The sequence below is a fragment of the Rattus norvegicus genome, chromosome 2 (genome assembly GCF_036323735.1).
Source record: "Rattus norvegicus strain BN/NHsdMcwi chromosome 2, GRCr8, whole genome shotgun sequence".
NCBI lineage: Eukaryota > Metazoa > Chordata > Mammalia > Rodentia > Muridae > Rattus > Rattus norvegicus.
The window spans coordinates 212328361-212344157 of NC_086020.1; the positions used below are offsets into that span (position 1 = coordinate 212328361).

The window sequence follows — 15797 nt, forward strand, 5'->3', positions numbered from 1 at the left end:
TGGGCTGCTGGCTTGAGCATTAAGCAGTAAGACTTCTGTCCCCAAACCTCAGGAGGACAAAGCTGAGATAGACTGCTTTCTTTCCTGTCTACTCTTTGGCTTCTCCTGAATGTGTACAGGAGGGACAGTCACCAGAGGCTCTCAGAGCACTGGCTTCTGTCACAGGCCTGTCCTGGAGAAACAAAACTAGTAATCGGTCTGCATCCAGTGGTTATCCCAAGCACCAGGAGAGCAGACAGAAGGAAATGGATTCCAGAAGGATTCAGAAAATCCATGCATGATGTATGTGGGTCCCCGCAGACCTGGTGTTGAATAGACCTGTGTTTGTCTTCAGTCAGCTATTGGCCACACCTGGCCGTTCCCTGGGTTCCTCTGCTGCTCTTTCTAATGATTTGTGATGAAGAATTAAAATCTGACTTTAAGCCAGTGAACTAGACTTTCACAACAATGTCAGCTCATAGCAAACATATCAACATCATTGTCGATGTGAAGTGCCAGCATATGGTAGGGTCCTGACCCAGCATGACATACACGATAGAGTTATTAGAAAGAGACACCCTCACACAGCCATGTGCACTAACACCCGAGATCTTAGAAGACCCAGCAGAGAAGCCGGGAGGGCGTTGGCCTGTGGTCCTTGACACCGTACACACTAAAGGTATGCTTACTTGTCAGGGTAACACAGCCTTGGCAGAGATGTATGACGTATGTATCTGCCATTAGGCTCCACCCCTTGCTAACGTACCTATCCACCACTCACTGAAGCAAGAACAGGAAGTCCAGCAGTCTGTCATCGAGGCTTTTTGGCTCAAGTCATTGGATTTCCCTCTTGTCGTCTGTGCTCACCAGACAGAGTTCAGTGATCAAGTCATCAAGCATAGACATCAATCTTTCAGAGCAGAAAACAAGGGAGTTTTATATCCTGTTGGGTCACATCCTGTTCACAGTGGCAGGAAGTGGGGGGAAGAGCCCAAGGCAGTCGGGAAAACATGACTTTCAGAGGAGTTTGCACGGAATGTGGATGTGAGCTTTGGTGTAAAACTCTGAACCACACTGTAACTGGAAGCTCATACATCATGGTTTGGGGAGCCCTTAGATGCTTGTCTGATGAAACCGGCTAAAGTCACATCTTTATTTGTCTTCATTGGACCTAACATTATGCATATGCAAAGAAAGAGTCTTATTGGTCATCTAGAAATCCGTCACATAAGCCATGACTGTTGTCCCTAAAAATAGAGATGTAACGTTGGGGATTTCTTAGTGACAGTCCCTCGGACCACGGGATCACGGACGTCGTTCAGAAGTAGGGATGTTGTTTTTCTTGATGGGAAGGGATGTGTGTCAAGAGTCATGGACATCCCACAGAACATTGCCTGGGATGGAGGTGGGGTGGGCAGCAGGCTTGTGCAGAATTGTGGCCACACCATGTTCCGTGCTCATGGCATAACATGTCTCTCCTTTGTTTGGTAGTGGTCCCCTCTGACCAAAGAGCTGCTTCGAGAGCAGCAGACGTCCCTGTCCTTCATGTGCAACACTGTCATCAACCTTAGCACATCTCACCCTCTCCTTCACTTTCCTGTGACTGGGGCAGCATGAGAGCTCTGGAAATCTCTCACGCTGCTCCTCAAGGTGTGACCGAGGGGGAAAGCGGTTGCTGTTTCTTGGGCTTAGGTGCATAAATGGCACCCACAGGAAGCTACCTGAGTGGTCCCTCCTTTCCTGGGCTCTCTGGTAACTCAGAACCTCTCTGTCTAAGTCTAGCTAGTGGGACTCAGGGTGTTGGTTGCTGGTCCCAAGAATCACTCTTGAAGGTTTAAGAGCGATGTGCTGAGAGAATCCCGTCTTCCCCCTAGCTTCTTCTCGTCTCTGTGCAGTACACGTGCTGGGAGAGCCGGTGGGAATTACTTTCCTAGGCTCATCCAGATGCTATCTGTGAGTGTGAAGAGAGCCCATGGGGATCTCGGGTTGCAATTATTAGGAAAAAGAGAGAGGAGATCCGAGATTGATATAGAAATGAGTTTTAAATTATACTTTACCATTACAGCTCTGTGGCATTTCAGCTTGAAATATGAAAAAAAATGAGGTTTATGGGTTGCTGACTAAAGAGAATACCTTGGGCAGAAAATTGATACATGAATTTAGAATCACTCAGATGTATTCTCAACTGCTGTCGTCTGTCTAAAAGCTCCTGATATCAGGTCAGCAGGCAAAACTGTGTGCTTCTGTTTGTACATAGCCACTTCCTTTTTTCCCTTTCTTTTTTCTTTTCTTTTCTTTTTTTGTCTCACTGCTTTCATTCTTTGCGATGTATGGGAGCGAAGATTCCTTGTGCTGATCTCCATTGTGTGGGCTGTAAGCAGAGGAGGCATTAAACTCTGGGCTCACAGCTCATGTAATCCTGCTTCCAGGAAGCTGGGGCTCTCCTTGGGGTGCCTCACCTCGCTCTAGGTCATACATTCAGGAAGTGATACAGCTAGAGCTTACTCTGGGCTGCTCAAATCTTTCTTCTTGAAGCTCAAGTTCTCGTCTCTTGTTATACCTCATTATCTTCCAACACAGATCCTGGGACAGATATGAGGGAGAGAAATGTCTTCTAAAGTGGATCCTTCTGTATGATCTCCGTATTTGTTTTATTTGTATTCTGGTTTGGAAGCCCCCATTGATGCTCACTAGTTGTTTCAAGCTGGCATAGTCACCACTGGACAAGCTTGGTTACGGAATATAGCTTTATGTAATAGGAAAAGGTCTTTCAGAATTGTAATCCGGAGGAAGAGAAACGTCATGAGTTTCCGGATGTTTGGGTTCCCCATTTTTACCCTTCCCCAATGAAATATTTAGTTTCCAGTGGGATAAAAAAAACCCGCCTAAGGATAAAAATAGTTTCCTTTGTAGCTTTACCTCATAAAGCAACGACACATTATGTCTTTTCGTGGAAAGGTCTATTTCTAGAAAGAATGTGGAGCACCCTCAATGTCATGAGTAATTAGCATTTGGCAAGACGAGGCTTTCCACAGACAATTGCCCTGAGCCCTTCTTTGGAAGGTTTATGCCCCCTCACCCCCATAATTTGTACATGCTAGGCCATGGTATGCAAAACCGTATTTATTTAAAAACCCAAAACATAAAACTGTAAAGAGCTGTGGAAACTGCTTAATTTTTAGATAATGGCTTGGCAATTTAGATGCCACAAACGGAGCAAAGAGTGCATTTCTTCTGGCTTTACAAAAATGCAACCGTAAGAAACTACACGCTCACCCATCTTCACCCAGGGAGGTGATGGACGCTGTGGGTTGCATGTGGAGTTTATGAAAGCGGTCACTTGGGGCTAGTGGATGGGACCGTCCTGGGAAGGCAGTGTACACTGTCCCCCACCCCGGGGCTTCAGCTCACAATCATTCACCCTTTTGTGGTGGCCCAGTTTCCTCTGGATCCAGAAGCTTAATCAGCTAACTGTAAAGGCAGCTGGGATTGGTTCCCGACTCCCTTCTGGAGTATTCAAATGAACACCAATACATGAAGATCGACCAAGCATAGAGGATGCTAGACCTAGAGCGGTGGTTCTCAACCTTTCTGAGGACGCAACCCTTTAACACAGTTCCTCGTGCTGTGGTGACCCCCCACCCCCCAGCATAAGATTCTTTTTTGTTGCTACCTCATAACTGTATTTTTGCTACAGCTATGTATTGTAATGTATCCTGACATGCAGGATATCTGACCCTTGTGAAGGGTCATTCAAACCCCAAGGGGACAGGACCCACAGGCTGAGAACCGCTGACTGCTGGGCCTCATGGCTTTTTCTAGAGTTTTACAGATGAATGTGGATGCCATAGGAATGGTTCTGAGTCAGGAGAATAGCCCCCACTCTGCTCTTGAACCATTCTATGGCTTTCTTGGGTCTTAGGAATTTCTGCTGGAAGATAATATTTCATCTATCCAGAATCTCAGAGATGTTTTGACCAAATAATTTGGAACTCTTATTGTCAGATACTCTCCTCCCTGGGGAAAAACTGGGTAACCTCTAACTTGGAAAAACAAAAACAAAGGTGAGAGAAAAGGATGGAGAAAATCAATCCTGAAATACATTAATAACTATTGTTATTGATATTAGAGAAATAACAAGTAGCCTGACTGAGAGTTAGGTCTCAATGGCTACCTCCACTGTAGGTAAAGCCACACCTAGAGTGTGGCTGAATTTGGTACCCGGCGCTTTTCAGAGCTGTGCATGTCTTACTCTGAATTTCTTTGCACAAACAGAACACAGTTTGGCTCAGATTTCATCCACCTTAATTGAAGTGATACTTTAATTGATAGCTCAAGTAGGTTGAGATTTACAGATTTAGAAAGCAATCATGACTATGCCTTCATTTGGGTTATTTGTCATGAAAAAACGAAAACTCGTTTGAACTGTGTATAACTTTCCCCACAAGAAGAAAGAAAAAATGTGTGGTGTGTCCAGGTGGGCCACACACACATGTGCCTGAGATTCCGCAGCTCTGCCCTGCGTGTGGAAGGATGACAGGTCAGGCCCCAGGTCAGGCTTACTGCAAGCCTCGTTTAATCCGGGGGAGAGAGACTCAGCTAGGAAGACGTGCCCTGCAAAAGTCATCTTACCTCCAAGTCATCCTGGTTACAGGCTTGGAAGGAAGAGAGAACTCAGGACAGAATGCTCTTGGTTCCTGAGATTCTATTGCTGTTCATTCTTCCGTGCTCGTCGGATGTCCGAGCCAAAGGGAGTGATCACAAAACAACCGTTTTAAAGGCAAGGGGATCAAAGGCACACCACAGAGGCCTCTGTGCTTTCTCATAGCTGCTTCCCCCTCGGTTCTCACAATAGGAAAAATAATGTATCCTTTGGAAACCTAAAGCAAATAGAAGAGGGCTGCATATAACACTAAAATCTCCAGCCCCAAGGAGCTCAGTTCTTTTTAAAGATCTGGTATAATGTATTCTTTTATCAATTTTTTATTAGTTTTTAGGTATTTCAGTATATTTTGATCAGGTTTATCCCTCCCTTAATTTTATATTTTATATTTAATTTTTAAAGATTGTTTTTGTTTGTATGTGCACCCCATACATGCAGTACCCTAGGTGGCCAATAGAGGGCACCAGATCCTCTGTAACTGGAGTTTCAGACATTTGTGAACCACAGCACATAGATGTTGGGAATCAAACTCAGGAATCCTACAAATGTTCTCTCTCTCTCTCTCTCTCTCTCTCTCTCTCTCTCTCTCTCTCTCTCTCTCTCTCTCTCTCTTCCTCTCTCCTTTCTCTCCCTCCCTTCCTCCCACCCTCCCTCCTTTCCTCCCACCCTCCCTCCTTTCCTCCCACCCTCCCTCCTTTCCTCCCTCCTTCCCTTTTTTCTTTCTTTCTTCCTCTCTGTCTTTCTTGATAGGGTTTCTACCCTGGAACTCTCTATGTAGACCAGGCTGGCTTCGAGCTCACAGAGGTCAACCTGCCTGTGTCTCCCCCGTGCAGAGAGCTATGATGTGAGTCACCACGCTTATCTCAGCAAATGCTCTTACCTGCTGACTCATCCCTCCAGCCTGTTTGTTCCTTTCTGTTGGGTTAGCCTTATGCTGTAAAAACTCTGATGATTCCTTTACAGAATATGTGCTTTGCAAATACCTCTCCTTAGGCTGTCTTTTAATTTTTTTCCTCAGAGTTTAAGTGATTCATCAAACATAAAAATTATACATGCCAATGGTGAAATCTTGTATTTATTTTGATACATAACATGTTGTATAAGTTTAAATCTTGCTAACCATATGTGTCCCCCCAAACTTTTAACATTTCTTTAAAGTGAGTCCTTTTTTTTTGAAATGTGGAATGCATCCTTTAATTTTCTTAATGGCTCCTTTGGAGTAGCGAAGCTTGATTTTGATAAAGGCCAATGTCACACTTAAAATTTATAGGTCATGATTTTGGTGTCATGGCTAACAAATGTTTACATAACCCAAGGTGGTGGCATCTGTTTTTTTCTAGAACGTTTATAGTCTTATGATTTAAATTTTGATTATTATTCATCTTGAATCGTGGAGCTGGAGAGATGGCCTAGCGGTTAAGAGCACTGGCTGCTCTTGCAGAAGACCCAGGTTCAGCTCTCGGCACCCACCTACCTGTAATTCTAGTTCCAGAGGATCCAGTGCTCTCCTCTGATGTCCACAGGGAGCACTTATTCATATGGTATACACGTGTGCATGTAAGCAAAACACATGAAATACATGAAGAAAGAATAAACAAATCTGTCCTCCATTTTGAATTGTATGTGGGGTGAGGCGAGGGCCTCCTCCTCCTCCTCCCCTTCCTCCTCCCCTTCCTCCTCCCCTTCTTCCTCCTCCTCTTTCTCCTCTTCCTCCTCCTCTTCCTCTTCCCCTTCCTCCTCCACCTTCCTCCTCCCCTTCTCCCTCCCCCTTCCTCCTCCTCTTCCTCCTCCCCTTCCTCCTCCTATTCCTCCTCCTCCCCCTTCCTCCTCCTCTTCCTCCTCCTCTTCCACCTCCTCTTCCTCCTCCTCTTTCTCCTCCCCTTCCTCCTCCTCCTCTTCTTCCTCCTATTCCTCTTCCTCCTCCTCCTTGTCTTTTATGGTTGAGACAAAAGCATTGCTGGCTCAGGAGTCGCATACCACAGTGGTATCGGGGCACATGCTGCCACATCTTGAAGCTCAGCTACCCTGGAGCCATAACCTGACTAAGGTTATTATGATCCACTGTCACTCTCTACGCTGTCTGTTCTCCGAATCTGCTAAATAAGCAAGCTGAAGATGAGGCAGGAATGAGGCAGGACCAGCATTCTTCTGACCTTCCACAGTGGTATTGCTCTCTGCAGAGCCCCTAGGGATGCGGTATTGCCTCTTCCTGCAGGGAGGTTACAAGTTCAAGGCTTGCCTGGGCTGCAGAGTGAATTCAAGGTCATCCTGGAAAGTGCAATGAGACCCTTGTTCACTTCCAAACAGAAGGTTTAAAAGGACTGGAGTGCAGGGGTACAAAGCTTGTCTGGCATGCAGGAGACAGAGGTAACAGTCCCCATTATTGAAACAAAAGAGGAAAGGAAACATAGTTCCGACATCAGAGCTACCTTTCCTCCATGGTGCATGTCTTTGCAGACCCTCTACCTGGAACCTTTCCTCAGCAAACCACAGCACTAAATGCAGAATCTCTGCTTTGCAGACCACGACAACCAATTGGGCCTCATCTAACTTCATCTATATTCGTTCTTCTTCCAGTTCAGTGTGTTTAACTTATTCTTTCATATATTACATCCCCGACCTCAGTTTTTCTCCTACCTCTCCTCCCAATCTCCCCTCTACCTCTTCCCCCACCCCATATTCTTAATGTCCATTCCCAAACATAGTCCCTAGACTTCTGTCCTTATAGATTGGAATCTAAGTATATGTACCTTTTCTTGGGATGTAAGTACACCTTCTTATCGATCTCACTTTGTACCTCTTCTTTGGGACTTGAACTTGGGAATTTAGAAGCAATGAGGACCAGGCAGTGGGCCTTGAGATCACAAGTGTCTGGCCAGGTTCATTCAGGAAGGTTCATTACAGTTTCCTCAGGCGGGGGCAGTCACAAGCTCTCCACGTGGGAGTGAGAGGAAAGGCTGCTTTTACTGGCAAAGAGTGCTCATTTAGTCCCTGTTTTATTTGTCTAGGAGGAAATTCCAGCTCAGTCATTTGAAGGACTCTGTCTTGACCGGGAGATGTCGGTACTAAGTCATGGAGAGTCTCGTTGAGTTCTGAGTTGTCTTTAAGTACTGCCTAGTTAGCTGTTGGCCTAGGCAGCTGGCTGGGCTCTCTGTATTCCCTTCAGGTCTAAGTTCTGGTCCCAGCAATCCTTGGCGAGCATGGAGCCAGTGTCTGGAAGTGCATTTTTAACTTACTGCTCTTCCTGCCCCATGCCTCTGGTCTCTATTGTTCTGGTAAGGAGTCTGCTCTCCACTTTACCAAAGCTCTGGATAAGAAAGACGAAGCTTGGTTTCTTGATTGAAATAAGGGGTTGGAGAAAATGCAGGGAACGTTAGCACAGTTACAAGTTTCAGCCCCAAATTACACCGGCGATGAGATGATTACATCCCCGGAATGCCCTTTCCCCAAATGTATAAATAAATACACAGCTGCATCTACAATTCCCCAGAGCCAGGCATTATTCCCCCACCCCCACCCCTGCATCTCCTTGCCAGTCGTGGAGGCGAAGGCTTATGTTTGGAAGGTCGTAAGTATTACAGTCTGTGTGACTTTCCGCTTCTGGTACTAAACCTCATGTGTGACTTGTGGAGATGGCTGGCACCCAAAAGAAACAGGGACTTTGTGGCGAAAAGCTGCATGGGAGGCTTGCTGGCACTGCCTCAGCTGCTGGGCCACCTCAGCCAGGCTGCCAAGCGACTGTGGATTGTCCTGAGATTTTTGGGAAGGCTGGCCCAGGTTTCTAAGAAGAATTCTTTCCCACCATTTCCCTTGCTGGGCTCTTAGCAATTCTGCCCTTTCCACCAGCAGTCAGACACGTTAGATGACTGAAGGGTGCACTCGGCCTGGTGTCCCCCACATCAGAGAGGCAGCAGTGAGTCTGTGAGGGTCCCACACTCTCTGTCCTTGGAAGGAGCTTCCTATCAGCCCCTCGCCCCTGGCTAGGTTTGCTGAGCCCAGAAGAAAGAAGAAAGCGATTCTCTGCAGGCTACTAGAAAATGAAGCGGGAGGAGCCGCAGCCCAACCTCACCCTGCTGGGTCCTCCTAGCCTTTCTTTGATGTAGGAATGTCTGCTTGGAATGTCTAGCCTATTCTGTCCTGATGAAATCCTACTTAAACTCTGAAGCTCCGTGAAGAGACCACATTTTCTAGGAATTGACTCACCCTGGTTCCTATAGCTTTGTGGTCCTATCTTATCAAAACATATCAGAGTGAGTTGTTTATCTGCCTGAGTGCAAGACAAAATCCTTTAGCCCTTAGGGTGGTGTCTGAACACAGAGACAGCAGGGACATCTTGATACACTACTACTGATTAGCTAGTTAGCAAGTACCAGGCACAGGGCTGGGACTCATTGTTTGTGACATTGCTGAATCCCCGTGACATTTTTACAGGAAACTACTGGTCTCATCTAGTTGGGTGAGGTATATTGAGCTTTATAACCTGTTTGAAGTCTCATGGGTAGTAGGTGGAACTAAGATTCGAACCCACATTGTACAACATTTAAAAGAACACCACTTAATCAAAGGTATAGCATTTTAAGAAGACGTTTGAACAGAAGACCGAATCATTCTGTTGATGCACGGGCACACTCTCCCTTCCCACTGAGCCCGGCGGGGCTGCTCCCCATTTCAGTGAACTCTGAGTTCCGCAGGGGCTGCACTGATTTGTGCTCACCAGCAGTGTAAGCAGATTCGTCCCCACCCCCACGCTTCACTAACACTTCTGCTTGTATTAATTATTAATCATTAACTAATTAAACGCTAACCATTCTGAAATATGGTTTTGACTTGTATCTCCCTCATGGCTAAGCATTTTCCCCCCATCCATTTATTCCCTAATTACTTCAGACCAACACACCTTTATCGAGTAGCTACTACGGCAAGATACAGAGGTTAGCACAACATGACTCGAGTCACATTGAAATTTGCCCTTGCATTAAAGCACATCCCTGTGACCAAGAGAGGTAAGGGTGTTGGGGCTTCAGGAAGCCTCAGAGAAAAGAGATTTTGATGGGCACAACACAACAGTGGTGGCTATGAAGCTAATATGTGAATGGCTTGTAGTTATTTTTAGAAATTCCCTGGGTGGGAAGCATGATCTTAAATATACATATTCAATATTTAATGTATATATAAATATATACCTATATGCATTAATTATATATACTATACATACTATTTAAAATATAGTACCTCTATATTAAAATATATTTATATAAATTATATAGTGTATATAATTATATATTTATAATTTATAATTGTTAAATATTATAAATTCATATAAATGTATGAATATTACATTTATATTTTAATATGACATATAATATAATATACATATATATTATGTAATATAAGGTATACATGTATAATATATAATATAACAATATAACACAATAAATAGATATTATATGTAATAATATATTATATATACATATATAGAGAGAAATGAGCAAATAAACTGGATCCACGCTATAGAAGCTCCTGGATGGACTAAGGCATGGTGTATTTGATGGGCTGTAGGGACTTCAGCGGAGGTTGGGGAGTAGGAGAGCATGGTAGGAGGCAAGAAGAGAAGCCCGTGGGAAGCTATGAGGATGACCCACGTGAGGCTCCTCGAGCATCACAAACCTTCTGACTTTTTGCTTAAGGGTGTGACATCATGCTCAGACTAAAGGCCCCGCCAGGGCCAGTCTGTGTGTACTGCAATCAGGCGAACCGACAAGGCAGAGGCGGGGACGCCACTGTACATGTGTGTACACGCTCTGCAGGAGCACAGAGAGAGGGAGAGGGTTGCAGGGCTTGGCAGAGGTGGGGACGCCACTGTACATGCGTGTACCCGCTCCGAGTTGGTGCTTGAGCTGAGAGTCTTCTATTTGCTGGGAAAGAGGTGGGGCACGGGGTTTGCCAGGAGGAACCAAGCGGAAGGCCTGTGGAGTGAAACTTTCAACAGGACTGGGTCTGTTCTGCTTGCTTTGTTTGTTTGGTTTTTATTGTTGTTGTTTTGCTGAAAGTAAATACTTCTCACTTGCAGAAAAGGAATCCTGAAGTACAAAGAGAAAAGGACCTACAACCCATTGCCTAGACATGATAATTTTGAAAGTGAGATACGGGTGTTTGTGATGGCTGATCTTCCTCATCAGCTTGACTGGGATTGGAATCACCCAGATACTCAGAAGTGTGTAGCATTAATTGAGGGGAGAAGTCGTACCTGGAACACGGCTGGCACCATCACGGGGACCCAGGTTGAGGAAAAAGGAAAAAAAAATAGGAAGCCGGACGAGTGCCCGCATCCACTGTTTTCCTTTCCACCATGATGTGAAGAGGGAAGAAGCCTCAGCCTCGGGCTCGCACTACCCCCCTGAGCTGCTGCTGCTGTGCCTTCCCTAGCAGAAGAACTGCATCCCAAAAGCAATGAGCCAGGATAAATCTTTTCTCCCTTAAATTGCTGCTTATAACAAGGAGAAAAGCAAGGGATCCAGTATCTTTCCACCTCTCTGTTACTGTAGGTGTGTGCTTGAATAACAAAGGAGTGTGCACGTGTATTGTACACTGTGTATAAACATACATGTCTATACACGCATACATGTATACACACACATACAGCATAAACAGACATTTATAAAAGTCTGCTGAGATGTGCCCATTTTATTTCTATTTACATGGACTCTCTGGCTCTGCCAGCTTTAGGGATGACAAAACGTTACATTTCTTCAATGTCCAAGCAGTGCGGAGCTAGGACACAGCGCCTCATAGGACAGTCCAATACTTTCTAGAGATCTACAACTAATCCCTACATATTCTTGTGCCTGAGCCGATGCTGGCTGCTTCCCATCTGCTTACTGACAGTGTATCTGTTTAACTAGGAGGGAAATATGGGTAGAGGATTCCTCCCAGCTAGACAGTAAACACTCCCTGGGCTGGTAACCTTACCTCTCGGCCTCTGCTCTGTGCCGGTGCTCTAGATAATACTCAGCACACAGTCGGTGTCCAAAACTGCCAATGACAAGTTTTGAACATTTTTTTGATGTAGCAAAGCACACATAACAAAAGGAAACCTTCCCTTCATCTGTGGTGGATTTAGAAGACAAGGAAGAACCTTTAAAGAATAAACAAGGTTTCCAGGGAGTTAGCAAGGGCCCCAGCATCTGAGGACTTCAAACAGACACCAGAAGGCTTGCAAGGGATTCCAGGTCTGGGAGGGATCTTAGACTAAGGGACCACTCACAATTCTTCCAGTGTAAAATTCTGCCACAGAAAACTTGTTATCTGTCTTTTCTAATGCATTATTGTAACGTGTGACTAAGCAGAACGCAGAAGACTCCACAGGAGACACAGTCACAAATGAAAATCATATTCTGCTGGGATCTCAATATCTGTGGATAAGAAAGGAGATTTCCTGAGAAGCCCGCAGGATGCTACTGCCGATAAGAAGCAGATAACGTTCAAATAATGGAATTTCAAGTAGTATTAAATGTCAGGATGTGTTTAAATATTTGTTCTTTAATTTAATATACTAAATCTAAAGTTCACATCAACAAACAAAATAGCCAAGACTTGAGTAAGACAAGTTAAAAAAAAACCCTCATTTTTCTTTTCTTCCCCCCTTTTCTTTTTTTTTTTTTTTTTTTCCGGAGCTGAGGACTGAACCCAGGGCCTTGTGCTTGCTAGGCAAGCGCTCTACCACTGAGCTAAATCCCCAACCCTTCTTCCCCCCTTTTCTTTATCTTTTTATTATATTCTTTTACTGAGTCTCATTGTGTAATCCAAGTTGATCTTCAAAATTCAGCCCTTGTAGGTATATGCCTGTGAGTATCTGCTATAATCTTTTTTCAGACACTCCAAACAGAGGTGAAAAGACAGCTGCAGTAGTTAAGAGAACTTGCTGGTCTTCCAGAGGACCCTGGTTCAATTCCCAGCATCCACATGGCAGCTTACAACCATGCATGTGGTTCACACAGACATACGTATACTCAAAATACCCACATAAATAAAATAAAACAATTAAAAAATCTTTTAAAATTAAAAATCTGAAACAAAGAAAGCCCAAATGTTTTATTGTAATAAACAATAAATCTAATAACATTTCATTGGTTAGTCTTAAAGTTCAAAAGTTTTGTCTATTCCTTCATTCAAATATATATGAGGAAAGGAAATGAGGCTACAGTGAACAGCCACAATGAATAAGGCTGCAAAAACTCCAAAGAAAATAAGATTATCATATATTTGAACACGTTTTAAAACATTTGTTGTAAATTAACAGGCACCTATTAAATAAAAATTTAAATGTGGAAATTGTAAAAACATCAGCTGTAATTATCATATAACCACTGCATATTAATGTCTTCCTCCTAGGGTTCTTATGCATATACATTTAAATTTCTAAATTTTTGTTATTTGTATGTGTGCATGCCTATGCATGGGTGCGTGCATGCCTGTGCATGGGTGCGTGCATGCCTGTGCATGGGTGCGTGCACACTACTGCACAAATGAGGACATTACAGGACAACCAGTGGAGGTAGCTTATTTCCTTTTTCCATGTGGATTCCAGGGATTGAACTCATGTCACCAGGCTTGGCAGCAAGCACCCCTACCCACTAAGCCATCTCACTGGCCCCATGTACAGTTTATGTAATTATACTGTTTCTGTAGGAGCTGTTTTGAACTTCCGCTCATCCATCCTTAGATAGAACGGTAGGAATATCTTACTTTGTTGGGATAGAAACCTTTCTCTCTAGAGCTTTGGTTCCTGTGTCTCAGCTTTTCTTCGTGTATGTTAAATGGAACTCCTGAATTGAAAAGAAGTTTTAACATATAGGGAGTGGTTAAAAACAACAAAGAAGTTTTAAAAACACTATTTTTAGATTTTGAATTTGGTCATCATAGTGTTTAGATTATAAAGTTAGACTACAGCTTGCCAGCTGAGTACCCAAGCTGGTTCTAGACACCCAGTGGGGCCATTGGCTGTAAAACCACACCTAACTTAACAATAGCTACTCACTTGGCCACTGTTTCTTGATAACCCATTGCCTGTTAGTCTCTGTTTTGGTCACAGCTTGTTCGCCGTCCATCCTCAGTAGGTCAGTTAATAGACAGTGTGGTATGAAAAGCAGAAAAAGGAGACGTATTTGGCGTGGCCACGATGTATCGGATTGCTGATCTTTGCATTAAGTTGAGAAGCCTCTGGTACCGGAAGAGGGAGGCTCCGAAGTGCCCATCACTATCTCTGTGCCTTTGTGTTGCAAACAAAGGGCCACGGATGGGATTCGTAAGGTACTGGTTGGGAAAGCCAAGGCGAGTGAATGAAAGCATAGAATTCATTCTGCGGGCAGAAGCTCAAGCAAGCCTAAGGCCCAAGAATTCCAGTTTCCATTCCAAAGGGAAGGGAGGAATTCTCTGAAGGGCTGGCCCTTTCATTGTAAGTGATTGATTTTCTTTGCTGGAGGGGGCCTGTACGGCCCTTACTGCAGTTCCAATGACAGCCTTTCTTGGTTGACTTCCTTGTGACTCACAGTCACAGGCATCTTGTCATGTCTCCCTGCCTCATCTGCACTTCTGATAGTGGGTAAAGGAGGGTTTCAGGAAGGCTCAGGCCTTCTTTCTGCGAGGCAACCCTCTTAATCCCCCCAACCCTGTGGACACGGAGGGAAAAGCCAAGTCTGCGCACGCGCAGTTTTCCAGCCTCTCCAAGCTGTGTTCTATTCCTTCAGAGTCCTAATCACAGCCTTACCGGACTCATATTAGTTCCTCCCACACCCACTTCATGACCACAGGAATCTGTTTTGTTCACCTCTTTGTGACGCTCGCGAAGTGCCTGGAGCAGTGAGGAGCCCGCCGTATTGCAGTAATGCCGCACACCAAGTGGCACATGTGTCCCACTGATCAAATGTTAAAAGATTACAAACTTTTTATCAAAGATGGTTACTGTCTCTGAGTGGAGAAACGCTCTCTTTCTGAAGGGCGTGGCGCACTCTCCCGACTGCTCCCTCCGCCTGAGGCAGTCTGAGCCCTTTCCTCACCTGTGAGTTAATGGGGAGGAGGCTTCTATCTTTCTAACTTCTAGCAAAGCTACCTTTCGGCCACTTTTCATCTGCCCTGAAAACTTCTGTCAACCTCTCTTTGTCACATTGAGTCAGACTCTTGGGACATACTCTTGGAGGCTGATTGGATGTGTCCGCTGACACACATGAGTAAGGAGGACACAGTGTGTGTGTGTGTGTGTGTGTGTGTGTGTGTGTGTGTGTGTGTGTGTACTCGCGTGCGTGTGTGTTTGTGTGTCCAAACAAGAGGGAGGCCAGGTCCCCAAAGACCTGTTCTGATCCCAGTGAATCTCAAGGACAAGAACAAATTATGCAGCAAAAGTAGATGTGTGGCTGGAAGAACCAAGCCTATGAGGACCACAGACACCCAAGAGACCATGTCTAATTTGTTTGCTTAGGGCAGGGCCTCACTTCCAGGTACTGGTTGGTCTTAATCACTGGCCAGAATATGTGTTGACATTTGTTCCAGGTGAAACAACACTTTCTCTGCCCCATTGTGAGCTTTCTCACCTTGGAGTATCTACAAGAGCAGTTACTCAGGATGTCTCTGAGAAACCCCACTCCTGACCAGCTGACGCTAGGAAGGTGGTGAGAAATCACTGGAGACATCCAGTGACTTCCTGGAAGAGGTCTCTTTGAGAGCTGTGCAACTTCCCTTTGTAATCGAACTCATCTTTGTTTCTGTTCTGTTTGTTTGTTTTTAGAAATGAAAAGACTACTTGCCATGTCCCAGGGAAGGGAGGTGAGGGCAGAATGGCATGCCTAGGGCCTGGAAGAGGTGAGTGGAAGAAAGATGGAGAGTCCCAACACCTCACAGTGGAGAGAATCTGAAATGGGCGGTTTGGCTAGTCTCCCTAAGTCATGGAGGTGTCTAAAACTCACCATGAAAATACCTGCTGGGGCTGCAACCTAATCCCCACAGCTGTGTGTGGAGGAAGAGACCTTTATAAACTTTGGATAGTTTTTCTTTAGGGCGGACTTGTGGGCAGCAGGCCCGAGAGAGGCACACCCAAGTTCATCCTGTTCCTCAACACACCAGGGCGCCTCGCCGCCCTGTCCTTTGTGGACAGCAACTCTTC

General features: G+C 44.9%; 1 long non-coding RNA gene across 1 annotated transcript; it reads right to left on the reverse strand.

Moving 5' to 3' along the window:
• Nucleotides 1–11914: 11914 nt before the first annotated feature.
• Nucleotides 11915–14652, reverse strand: LOC134485682 (uncharacterized). The gene is made up of 2 exons (XR_010063939.1): nucleotides 13680–14652; nucleotides 11915–12054 (listed from the first exon to the last, which is right to left on the reverse strand). It is a non-coding gene; the product is annotated as an uncharacterized LOC134485682 (long non-coding RNA).
• Nucleotides 14653–15797: the final 1145 nt, after the last annotated feature.